The 11,872-nt window shown below is 36.4% G+C and overlaps 1 non-coding gene across 1 annotated transcript; it reads right to left on the minus strand.

Annotated features, from left to right (window-relative positions):
* Nucleotides 1–11,453: 11,453 nt before the first annotated feature.
* Nucleotides 11,454–11,559, minus strand: LOC140854219 (small nucleolar RNA R71). Its single transcript, XR_012137352.1, has one exon. It is a non-coding gene; the product is annotated as a small nucleolar RNA R71 (small nucleolar RNA).
* Nucleotides 11,560–11,872: the final 313 nt, after the last annotated feature.

Consider the following 11,872-nt stretch of genomic DNA (forward strand, 5'->3'; position numbering starts at 1 on the left):
CTTACTCTGATACATCTTAAAATTTTTTTTAACTTGCTCTGATACATTGTAAAAATTTTCTCTGATACATTGTAAAATTTTCTCTCATACATTATAAAATTTTCTCTGATATATTACAAAATTTTCTCTGATACATTGTAAAATTGTTTTCTTGCTCTGATACATTGCAAAATTTATTTTTCTCTTGCTCTGATATAACTTAAACTCAAAATGAGCTAATACACTTTCAAAATCAACTCTTAAACATACTTTGGCACACATAATTTTTTTTATCAAAAAGCAATTAAAGCACATAAGTATTTTTTTTGCTCTGATGCTAAAACTAAAATCAAATGAGAATGAAATTTTCAAAATACAGCTTAATTTGATAACAAAAATAAGTTTTCTGCTCTAACACCAAAATCACATAATCCAATGAGCATATCTTCAAATCCTTAAGCAAATGGACAAATTATTTTTGTATATGATCATTTATATTACATGCCAAAAGAATCATACTCTTTTCAAGCATATACACCTATAATGCATTCTTTTGAAATTAGTGTTTCACATAAATGCTTTTGTTCAAATGTTTTGTCATCAACAAAAAGGGGGAGATTGTTGCTCCTAGATTGATTTTGATGATTACAAAGCAGATTGAAGGGATACAAATAATTTTAAATTGAAAAAGTCCTTATGCTCTTCAAGGGTAAAATTATAATTTCACTAAAATCCTGATTTGATAGTATCATTTGGTAGAACAAATGATTAGTAATCTATTGGTGAAAATTTCATTGTTTTTGGACTTATATTTTTGAAGTTATGAAGGTTTGAAGTGCATGAGTCGACTCATGAGTCAACTCATGGCACTATGAGCTGATTGGCACGCAAAAATTTCTCTTGGCACGCTGGATTTTTGGCTTGACACGACTTGTGAGTCGACTCATGAGTCGACCCACAAGACATGAGTCGACTCATGAGTCGACCTCTGCTGATTTGGATCAAAAAATTCAGAAATCAAAGTTTCTGGCTAATGCAACAGAAGTCGACTCATGAGTCGACTCCTGAAGCATGAGTCGACTCATGAGTCGACCCCTGCGACGAAAAATATCCGCAACGGCTAGTTTTTTGTCCGTTTTAATTACCTTTTATGCTTCCTAAAAATGCTCTAACGGCTCTTTTTCTGCCTAATATGTTTTCTCTTGTTTCTTAAGGCTATAAAAGGTTTCAAATGGTGAAAGAAATTGGTAGATCAAACAAATATACAATTGAGAGGATCCAAAATATACACGAAGTGATCAACGAGACATTCGAGAGAAAAAGAAAAGAGGATCCAAAATCTACACGAGAGAGACAAGTGATCCACAATATACACGAGAGATTGTGAAAGAGATTCAAGAGCATTCAAAGAAAGATTTTTCAAGCCTATTGTTCAACCTTGATCAAGAGATCTTTCAAAGCCTTCAAGAAGTCCTCAATCAAAGATCATCTTCTTCTCAAGCGTTCATTCAAGCGTTCATCCACCTTGAGAAAATCCAAAAAGGGGATTCTTCATTTGAGTAAAGTATTTTTATTGTTATATTTGCTCATTTAAGGAGCTGTTATTGTATTAATTTGTGCTCTAAGCTATTTTACTCTTTGTGAGTATTTGTTCTTGTTTTTGAAGGATTTTCAAAATAAGGGAAGGTTGATCCGAACCTGAAATCGGAGTATTTTGGGTTGACTTGTACCCGGAAAACAAGTAGACTAGCTTGGGATAGCTAGTGTCGGAGTTTTCGACGTTTGTATTCGGGTTGAATACAAGTATAGTGGATTGGATTTCCCAAGTAGGAGCTTGGGGAGTGGATGTAGGTGCAAGGTTGGCACCGAACCACTATAAATCTTTGTGTTTGTGGTGTGATTTATTGTTTCTCTTTATTTCTTTATTATATCCTTGCATTCTTGCTTTAGGTAATTAATCTTGAATTAAAGTCTTTGTTCTCGTTCATCATAAGTAATTAATTAAGCCTAAAATTTTTAGAAACCCAATTCACCCCCCCTCTTGGGTTGCATAGCTGGGCAACACCCTCAAATCCACAGCTCCTCCTGATGAAGAAACTGATGACACTGAAGATGAAGAACAAGATGAAGAGATGGCTCTCATCACCCGAAGATTCAAGAAATTTTTGAGAAAAAAGAAACAGGGGATGAGAAAGAGGCCATTCACAAAAGGAGAACAAAGCAAAGAAAAAGAGAAAGACCAACCCCTTATCTGCTACGAGTGCAAGAAGCCGGGACACTTCAAATTCGAATGTCCACAACTGAAGAAAGGTCCCAAGAAGTTCAAGAAGATGGCCATGATGGCCACATGGAGTGCGAGTGATGACTCAAGCTCCGATGAGGAAACCTCAACTGAACAAGCCAACCTGTGCCTTATGGCACACGAAAATGAGGTAATTTTCGAAACCCCTAGTGATTTTACATTTGAAGAATTGCATGAAGCATTCTATGATTTAGTTGATGAATTAAAGAAACTAGGGATGAAAAACAAAGAGCTGAAATTGAAAAATCAATCCTTAGTGAAACAAGCTGAAAACTTTTCAATTGAAAAATCCATCTTGCTTCAAGAAAATCAAAGCTTAAAGAATGAAATTGCCAAGCTGAAACCAATAGTAGATAAGTTCACCTTAAGTTCAAACAAACTCAATATGATTCTTGATAATCAAAAAGCCGTATATGATAAGGCTGGACTTGGCTATAACCCCTTGAAGAAACAAAAATTTCTAAAAAATATTTATGTAAACTCTTTAAGTAACAAGTCTACCAATATTACTTATTTCAAATATGGTAGAGTAGGACATAAGTCATACACTTGCTTCTTTGACAAATCTGCAAACTCAACTATAAAGAAAATATGGGTTCCAAAAGGAACCATTATGACTAACCAAAAAGGACCCAAGAAAGCTTGGGTACCTAAAACAAAAACTTGACTTTTGCTTGCAGGTGTGTCTAGCATCCCAAGGAGGAAACAGGAAATGGTATCTTGACAGTGGATGCTCGAGACACATGACTGGTGATGAATCATAATTCATCACGCTTGATGCTAAGGATGGATGGATGGTCACCTTTGGAGACAATGGCAAAGGAAAGATCATCGGGATAGGTAACATTGGTATCACTGCCTCCAAATACATTAAAAATATTTTGTTAGTTAATGGTTTAAAGCATAATTTACTAAGCATTAGTCAATTTTGTGATAAAGGATACAAAGTTATTTTTGAATCATCTGTTTGCATTGTGACTAGTCCTATTAACGATGGCATCAAATTTATTGGACATAGACATGGCAATGTTTATATGGTAGATTTAAATGATTTAGCCAAAATAAACATGCAATGCCTAGTATCCTTGAATGCTAAAGTTAATGAGACTAGTTGGCTTTGGCATCGTAGACTTGCACACATTAGCATGCATTCTCTTTCAAAATTAATTAAGAAAGAATTAGTTCTTGGCTTGCCTAAACTAAACTTTGAAAAAGATAGAATTTGTGATGCATGCCAACTAGGTAAACAAACTCGAGTTTCATTTAAATCCAAAAATGTTGTTTCAACTTCTAGACCTTTAGAGCTTTTGCATATGGACTTATTTGGACCAACTAGAACCACTAGTCTAGGAGGAAAATGATATGATTTTATAATTATAGATGATTACTCTCGTTTTACTTGGGTTTTCTTTTTAGCACACAAAGATGAAACTTTTCATATTTTCACTAAATTTTACCGAAAAGTCACCAATGAAAAAGGATTTTCAATTCAAAATATTAGAAGTGATCATGGAACTGAATTTGAAAATCAAGACTTTGAAAAATTTTGTGATGAAAATGGAATTGGCCATAACTTCTCTGCTCCTAGGACACCCCAACAAAATGGGGTAGTTGAAAGGAAAAATAGAACCTTAGAAGAAATGGCCCGTACCATGCTTTGTGAAAGCAACCTTCCAAGATATTTTTGGACAGAAGCAATTAACACAGCATGTTACATTTTAAATCGTGCTTTGATTAGACAAATTTTAAAGAAAACCCCCTATGAACTTTGGAAAGGAAGAAAACCAAATATTGCATATTTTCATATTTTTGGTTGTCGATGTTTTGTATTAAATAATGGTAAAGAAAGACTTGGTAAATTTGATGCAAAATCAGATGAAGCAATCTTTCTAGGTTACTCCTCCACTAGTAAAGCTTTTAGAGTTTTTAACAAAAAAACTTTAGTAGTTGAGGAGTCCATACATGTTGTTTTTGATGAATCTAACGATCTTCCTTCAAGAAAGAATGAGGGTGTTGATGATGCAGATCCTCTAATAGAAGGTATAAAGGAGATCACTCTGAAAGATTCAACAACTCCAGAGGACGAGGAACAAGAAGACAAACAAGATGAGAGAGGTGAAAAAATTCAAGAACAACCTCAAGGTACAAATGACCTACCCAAGGAATGGAGGTATGTTCACAATCACCCTAAGGAGTTGATTATTGGTGATCCTATGCATGGGGTAAAAACTCGTTCTTCACTTAGAGATGTATTTAATCATTGTGCTTTTGTATCTCATCTTGAACCTAAAACTATTGAAGAAGCTGAAAATGATCATAATTGGATTAATGCAATGTAAGAGGAACTTAATCAATTTGAAAGAAATAATGTTTGGACTTTAGTATCAAGACCTAAAAATTATTCAATAATTGGCACAAAATGGGTCTTTAGGAACAAATTAGATGAGCATGGTAATGTAATCAGAAATAAAGCAAGACTGGTTGCTAAAGGATATAATCAAGAAGAAGGAATTGATTTTGATGAGACCTTTGCACCTGTTGCTAGATTAGAAGCCATTAGACTTCTACTTGCATATGCTTGCTTTATGAAATTCAAATTATTTCAAATGGATGTCAAAAGTGCATTTTTAAATGGATATATTGCTGAAGAAGTCTATGTAGAACAACCCCCGAGATTTAAAAATCATGCTTTTCCTAATCATATTTTTAAATTAAATAAAGCTTTATATGGATTAAAACAAGCACCTAGAGCTTGGTATGATAGGCTAAGCAAATTTTTACTAAATAATGGTTTTTCAAGAGGTAATGTAGATACAACTCTCTTTATTAAAAGAAATCAAAATGATATGTTAGTAATATAAATTTATGTTGATGACATAATTTTTGGGTCTACTAATGAATCTCTTTGTCAAGACTTTGCTAAGCTCATGCAGGGAGAGTTCGAGATGAGCATGTTGGGAGAACTTACCTTCTTCCTCGGACTCCAAATCAAACAAACAAAAGAGAGAATCTCCATCACCCAAAGCAAGTACACCAAGGAATTACTCAAAAGATTTGGAATGGAGAACTCCAAACCAATTGGCACACCAATGAGCCCCTCATGTAAGCTTGACAAGGACGATGAAGGTAAATGTGTAGACTTAAAATACTATAGAGGTATGATTGGCTCTTTATTATATTTAACTGCAAGTAGGCCTGATATCATGTTTAGTGTTTGCTTGTGTGCTAGATATCAATCAAATCCTAAAGAATCTCATTTGAATGCTGTTAAAAGAATCCTTAGATACTTGAATGGTACTCAAACTCTAGGGTTATGGTACTCTAAGGACTCACTAATTAATTTATTAGGATATTCAGATGCTGATTTTGCTGGATGTAGGTTAGATAGAAAAAGCACTAGTGAAACTTGCCAATTTCTTGGAGTTAACCTAATCTCCTGGTTTAGCAAGAAACAAAATTCGGTAGCACTGTCTACGGCTGAGGCCGAATACATTGCAGCCGGAAGTTGTTGTGCTCAAATCTTGTGGATTAAGCAGCAACTCGAAGACTTTGAAATCAAACTTAATCAAACACCAATAAGATGTGACAACACAAGTGCCATAAATCTATCTAAAAATCCAATTCAACATTCAAGGTCTAAACATATTGAAATTAGACATCATTTTATAAGAGAACATGTTCAAAATAAAAATATAATTCTTGAATATGTTTGCACTGAAAATTAATTAGCTGATATCTTTACAAAGGCCCTTAGTGAGGACAGATTCTGTGAAATTAGGAGAAATCTAGGAATTCTTGATCCTTATGCCTAAATATTTCTCCAATTCCAAAGTTTTGATGTCAAAAATTCTTTGAGCTCAATTTCCATCATCTCTCTTGGTCCTAAATGCTCAAGATTATCATTCTCATAACTTGTCTTTGAGCAAAATTCCTTCTCCCAAAATTTGAAATTTTTCTGGAATTTATTCATATTTTTTTCTGATTTTCTGAGTTTCATGAGTCGACCCCCTTGGGTCGACCCCTTGGCAAACTTGTAATTACTGCCAACTTCCCACGGGCTCTTTCTTTTTAATTGGAAGCCTGTTCATGAGCCGACTCATCTCTTCGTCTTCCTCCTTCCAAGAACCGACATCCTCATCCTCATTCTCTCCAAAACCAAAGATCTAGCTCAAGATTGTTCTCCCTTCTCCTCTCCATCACAAATCACCGCCTGGGAAAGAAGATTTTCGCGTCTTTCTCCTTTGATTGAAATGGTTGGAGCGTGCCCTAACCTCCACCATTCTTCTCAAAACTGCCTCTTCTCTTCGCCAAAATCCCTCTCCATCCTTTTGTAGCCCTTCTTCCACTCATCCACTTGATCCTCCAAGTCTCTCTGCCTGCTGCTGTGTTGAGAATGGCTCCAAAGATGAAGCTCCCTCAGAGAAGAAAGTCGGTCCGTGAGCTAGAAGAAAATGTCCGCAGAAAAAGGCAAGCTACTCAGTCCTCCACTGCTCCCACTCCGACTTCTGTGTCAGCTCAAGGTCCCTCTCAGTCTTCCCTTAGCCCCAGTAAGATCCCTCTATCTGATAGGAAAGTTGAAACCGGAAAGAATGTGGATTTTTGGTTCTTTGAAAAAGAGGGTTTCATCTTTAGAACAAAGATTAAGAACCAGGGTTGGGGTTTCTACTGCTCTCTTAAGGAAGTCACTTTTGTAGACCTAGTTAGAGAATTTTATCAGAATCTGCATTATGGGAATGGAACAGTGACTTCTACAGTAAAGGGAGTTGATATTTGTCTGGATCCTAGTATATTGGGAGAAATACTTCATTTGCCCTATGAGGGTTATTCTTACATGGAACTCCCAGTAAAGGAAGAGGGGATCAGTGTGATTTTAGGGGGAACCTACTCAAGAAGTTTGAATAAATTGGAAGCCAAAATTCTGTCTATTGAGATGAGGATCTTACATCAGTTAGTGACGAAGCTCTTCTTCCCTAGGAGTGGTAGGCATGATCTACTTTCTAGCAGAGATATTTGTATTATGTTTCATGTTATCACTCAAACCCCCCTAAACCTCCCTACACTAATGATTGAGGCCATGAGAGAGACACTGAACAGATCCAAGGCACATCTGCCTTTTGGTATGGCCCTTACTCGAGTTTTCAGGAGGTTTGGAGTCAGCTTTGAGGGGGAGGCATCTACTAAGCTTTCTCACGTAGACACCTTCAACCAACACACTCTGCACCGCATGGGATTTACAAAAACTGATGGTGGTTGGATCAAGGGTTCTGAGGAGGGAGCTGAGGACAGAGTAGAAGATAGAGCTGAAGAAGAAGGTCCCTCATCTCCTATCCATGACTTCAGGACAGCATCACCTGATATCCAGTTTATTCCAGATCCAGAGGCTGGCCCTTCAGAGTTCACCAGGAGGCCCACACCAGTACATCAGCCAGAGAGCAGTGCACCTTCTTTAGAGTTCAGACTGGCTGATGATCAGATCGAGCAGATATCACAGCGAGTGGCTTCCTTACTATCTAGACAGTGGAGCACTACTACATTTACACCAGGGGCCACTTCATCTGATCAGACTTTGACTCCCCACATCTCCACTGTGTTTCAGTTGATCTCAGATCAGTCTATCCGGATTCAGCAGCTTGAGGACACTGTTTGGAGACTGACTGGGAGAGTTCTTGACTTGCAGGGGCAAGTCCTAGCTTTGGCCCATCCTCAGCCACAGGAGTCCACTATTGAAGTCACAGACCTTACTACAGAGGCTGGCAGGCTCAGAGGTGCATTGGAGGGTGGCTATGAGTTATTGAGGAGAGAGATCAGAGGCTCGAGTGAGCATGCATCTACTCAGTTCACTACTCTACTTCAGTCTATTTCCAGAGCACTGAACGTTCTTGATTCCATCAGACTCACTCTTTCTGTCCAGTCCTTGGCCTCACAACGTTCTCAGCCTCCTAGTTCATCTCGCTCACCTGCTCGTGCCAGAGGCAGACGGGGTAGAGGACGTTCTTCTGGTCGAGATCCATCATCTCCTCACCCTATATCTGATGACTCCGATCCTTCTAGTCATGATCTTTACTAGATCCTAGGTGTTAGTCTCTTGTTCTTTCTAGGATCTGTATTTTGGGGCCATGTAATGACATTAGCTAGCTGACTTTTATGTTATGAAATTTGTATTGAAACAATTATGGTTTTAATCATCTTTTACCTATATATCTACTTTTTGTAATGATGTCAATCATCTTTTTGGTTATATATATTCTCCTTGTTGAAATATCTTCTCTTTGTTGATGATTGCTGTTAATGATTGCTGTTAATGATTGCTGTATTGAGGGGGAGCAAACATTAATGATTAGCACTAGAAGTTTGAAGAAGTATTAAAGAGAAAACATATTCAGAAAAAGAGGGGGAGTTAACAATGTTTGATGATGTCAAAAAGGGAGAGAAATTAAAGAAAAAGCAACCCATCAAAAGCAAAACTACAAATTATGAGAAATTAAAGAAAAAAAACCCATCAAAAGCAAAATTATAAATTCTTTGAAATAAAATGAATGAATTGGGGAGAAATTAAAGAACAATATCAGAAGTAACATTATTAAATGACTTAAAAATACAATGAGTAACTTGCTAAGTACAATGCAAATGAGCAACCTTTAAAATTACTTCTTTAAACATGCTCTGATATGCTTTAAAATTTTTACTTGCTCTGATACATCTTAAATTTAACATGCTCAAATATACTTTACAAATTAACTCTTAGACATGCATTGGTACACTTAATTATTTTTACTCTGATACTAAAACTAAACAATCAAATGAGAATGAGCAAATTTTCAAGATACAACTTGCTCTGATAACAAAAATAAATTTTTTGCTCTAACACCGAAATCACATAATCCAATGAGCAAATTTTCAAATCTTCAAGCAAATGGGCAAACTATTTATGCATATGACCATTTGTATCACATGTCAAAAGAATCAATATTCTTTTCAAGCATATGCACCTATAATGCATCCTTTTGAAATTCATGATTCACATAAATGCTTTTGTTCAAGTATTTTGTCATCATCAAAAAGGGGGAGATTGTTGCTCCTAGATTGATTTTGATGATTACAAAGCAGATTGAAGGGGTACCAATATTTTTTATTTGAAAAAGTCTTTGTACTCTTCAGGGGAAAAATCATAATTTTACCAAAACTCTGATTTAATAGTATCATTTGGTAGAACAAAAGATTTGTGATCTATTGGCGAAAATTTTATTATTTTTAGACTTGTATTTTTGAAGTTATGCATGTTTGAAATCCATGAGTCGACTCATGAGTCAGCTCATGGCACAATGAGCAGTTTGGCATGCTGAATTTTTGGCTTGGCACGGCCTGTGAGTCGACTCATGAGTCGACCCTCAAGGCATGAGTCGACTCATGAGTCGACTTCTGCAGTTTTAGGCCAAAAGTTACAGAAACCTATTTTCTGGTTGTTGCAACATAGGTCGACTCATGAGTCGACCCCTGAGGCATGAGTCGACTCATGAGTCGACCCCTGCGACGGGATTTTTCCGCAACGGCTAGTTTTTAACCCATTTTAAATGCTTTAAATGCTCATTTAATGTGCTCTAACGGCTCTTTTTCTGTCTAGAATATTTTTCTCTATTTCTTAAAGCTATAAAAGGATTCAAAGGTGGGAAACAAACAACAAGAAGAAAGAGAGAAAGCAAGAGATTAAAAAGAAAAAGAAGAGCATTCAAGAGAGCATTCAAGAGCATTCAAAAGAGAAAGGGTTTCTCAAGCCAACTTTTCACCCCTAATCAAGAGCTCATTTAAAGCCTTCAAGAAGCCATCAATCAAAGCTCACCAACTCCTCAAGCGCTCAATCAATTCTCCATCCACTTTGAGGAAATCCAAAAAGGGGCTTCTTCTCTTGAGTAAAGTGTATTTAAAGTTATATTCGCTCATTAAAGGGGCTTTTCTTGTACTTATTTATGCTATAATTATTTTACTCATTTTGAGTAATTGTTTTTATTTTGGAAGGGTTCCAAAACAAGGGAAGGTTGATCCGAACCTGAAATCGGAGTGTATTGGGTTGGCTTGTACCCGAGAAACAAGTGGACTAGCTTGGGATAGCTAGTGTCGGAGTTTCCGACGTTTGTATTCGGGTTGAATACAAGTTTAGTGGATTGGAATTCCCAAGTAGGAGCTTGGGGAGTGGATGTAGGTGCAAGGTTGGCATCGAACCACTATAAATTCTTGTGTTTGTGGTGTGCATAATTGCTTCTCTTTAACTCTTCATTATTTCCTTGCATTCTTGCTTTAGGCAATTAATCTTGAACTAAGGCCATTCTCCTCATTCATTTAGCTTTTGACAAACATCTTTCATAAGTCATTAGTTAAGCTTAAAATTTTTAGAAACCCAATTCACCCCCCCTCTTGGGTTGCATAGCTGGGCAACAGTCTTGAGCTTGGAGTGCTCAAAGGCGGTCTTGAAAGTTAGGAGCTGTCTAGATCTAAGTTAACCTTAGGATAGAGAGTCTATGATTGTTTAAGTTGATTGCAATTAACATCTAAACATTAATTAATTTCTCCCTTTTCATAGATTTAAGATTCTTAGGTTCTTCTCTTTAAATTTTCTTCATTCTTTTCTCACTTTATTATAAAAATATATATTATAAAAAAAAAAAAAAATTCTGTGTGTGCTCTACAGTATAATTGTAAGGTGTATGCTTGGCCGTAGATCGTTACGACCAGAAATCCAACCTTTTGATCCAGAAATAGAAAGAACCTTTAGAGCCAACAGACGTAAAAACATGGACCGAAATCAGGAGAATGATCCACCCAAGCAATTGAAGGAGTACTTTACTCCTTCCACATATACCTACTCTCCTTGTATTCAAGTGCCCCCTGTGGAGGCCACTCAATATGAAATTAAGTCCAGTATAATCCAAATGTTACCTTCATTTTATAGACTTAGTAATGAGACCCTTATAAACATCTTGAAGAATTTCTTGAAATATGCTCAACTGTCAAAATTCACAACTTCTCCGATGATGCTCTTAGGTTGAAATTATTCCCTTTTTCACTTAAAGACAAAGCCAAATACTGGCTACATACTTTGGATTCCATAACTATATCAACCTGGAACCAGCTGCAAGGAGAGTTTCTCAAGAAATATTTTCCCATAGGAAAAACTAATCAAATAAGGAAAGCCATAACTAGTTTTTCCCAATTAGATGGAGAAATGTTTCATGAAACATGGGAGAGATTAAAAGACCTTATTAGAAAATATCCCCACCATGCTGTACCCAAGTGGCAGTTAATCCAATATTTTTATGATGGGCTCTCTGAAAGACATCGACAAATGGTCGATGCATCATGCGATGGGACATTTATGCTGAAAAGTGAGGATGAGGCATGGCAACTGTTTGAAATTTTAAGTAAAAATTCATTACATCATATGTCTGCCTCTATTAGAGATAAACCCATGTTAAACCCAAAAAGAGGTGGAATATATGAAGTAGGAAATGCCATAGATATCCATCAAAAGGTAGATGAACTGTCCCAAAAATTAGATCGTCTTCTAAATACCGGACAATCCCCGATTCCACCTAACCC

This window comes from Elaeis guineensis, chromosome 15 (genome assembly GCF_000442705.2).
Source record: "Elaeis guineensis isolate ETL-2024a chromosome 15, EG11, whole genome shotgun sequence".
Lineage (NCBI taxonomy): Eukaryota > Viridiplantae > Streptophyta > Magnoliopsida > Arecales > Arecaceae > Elaeis > Elaeis guineensis.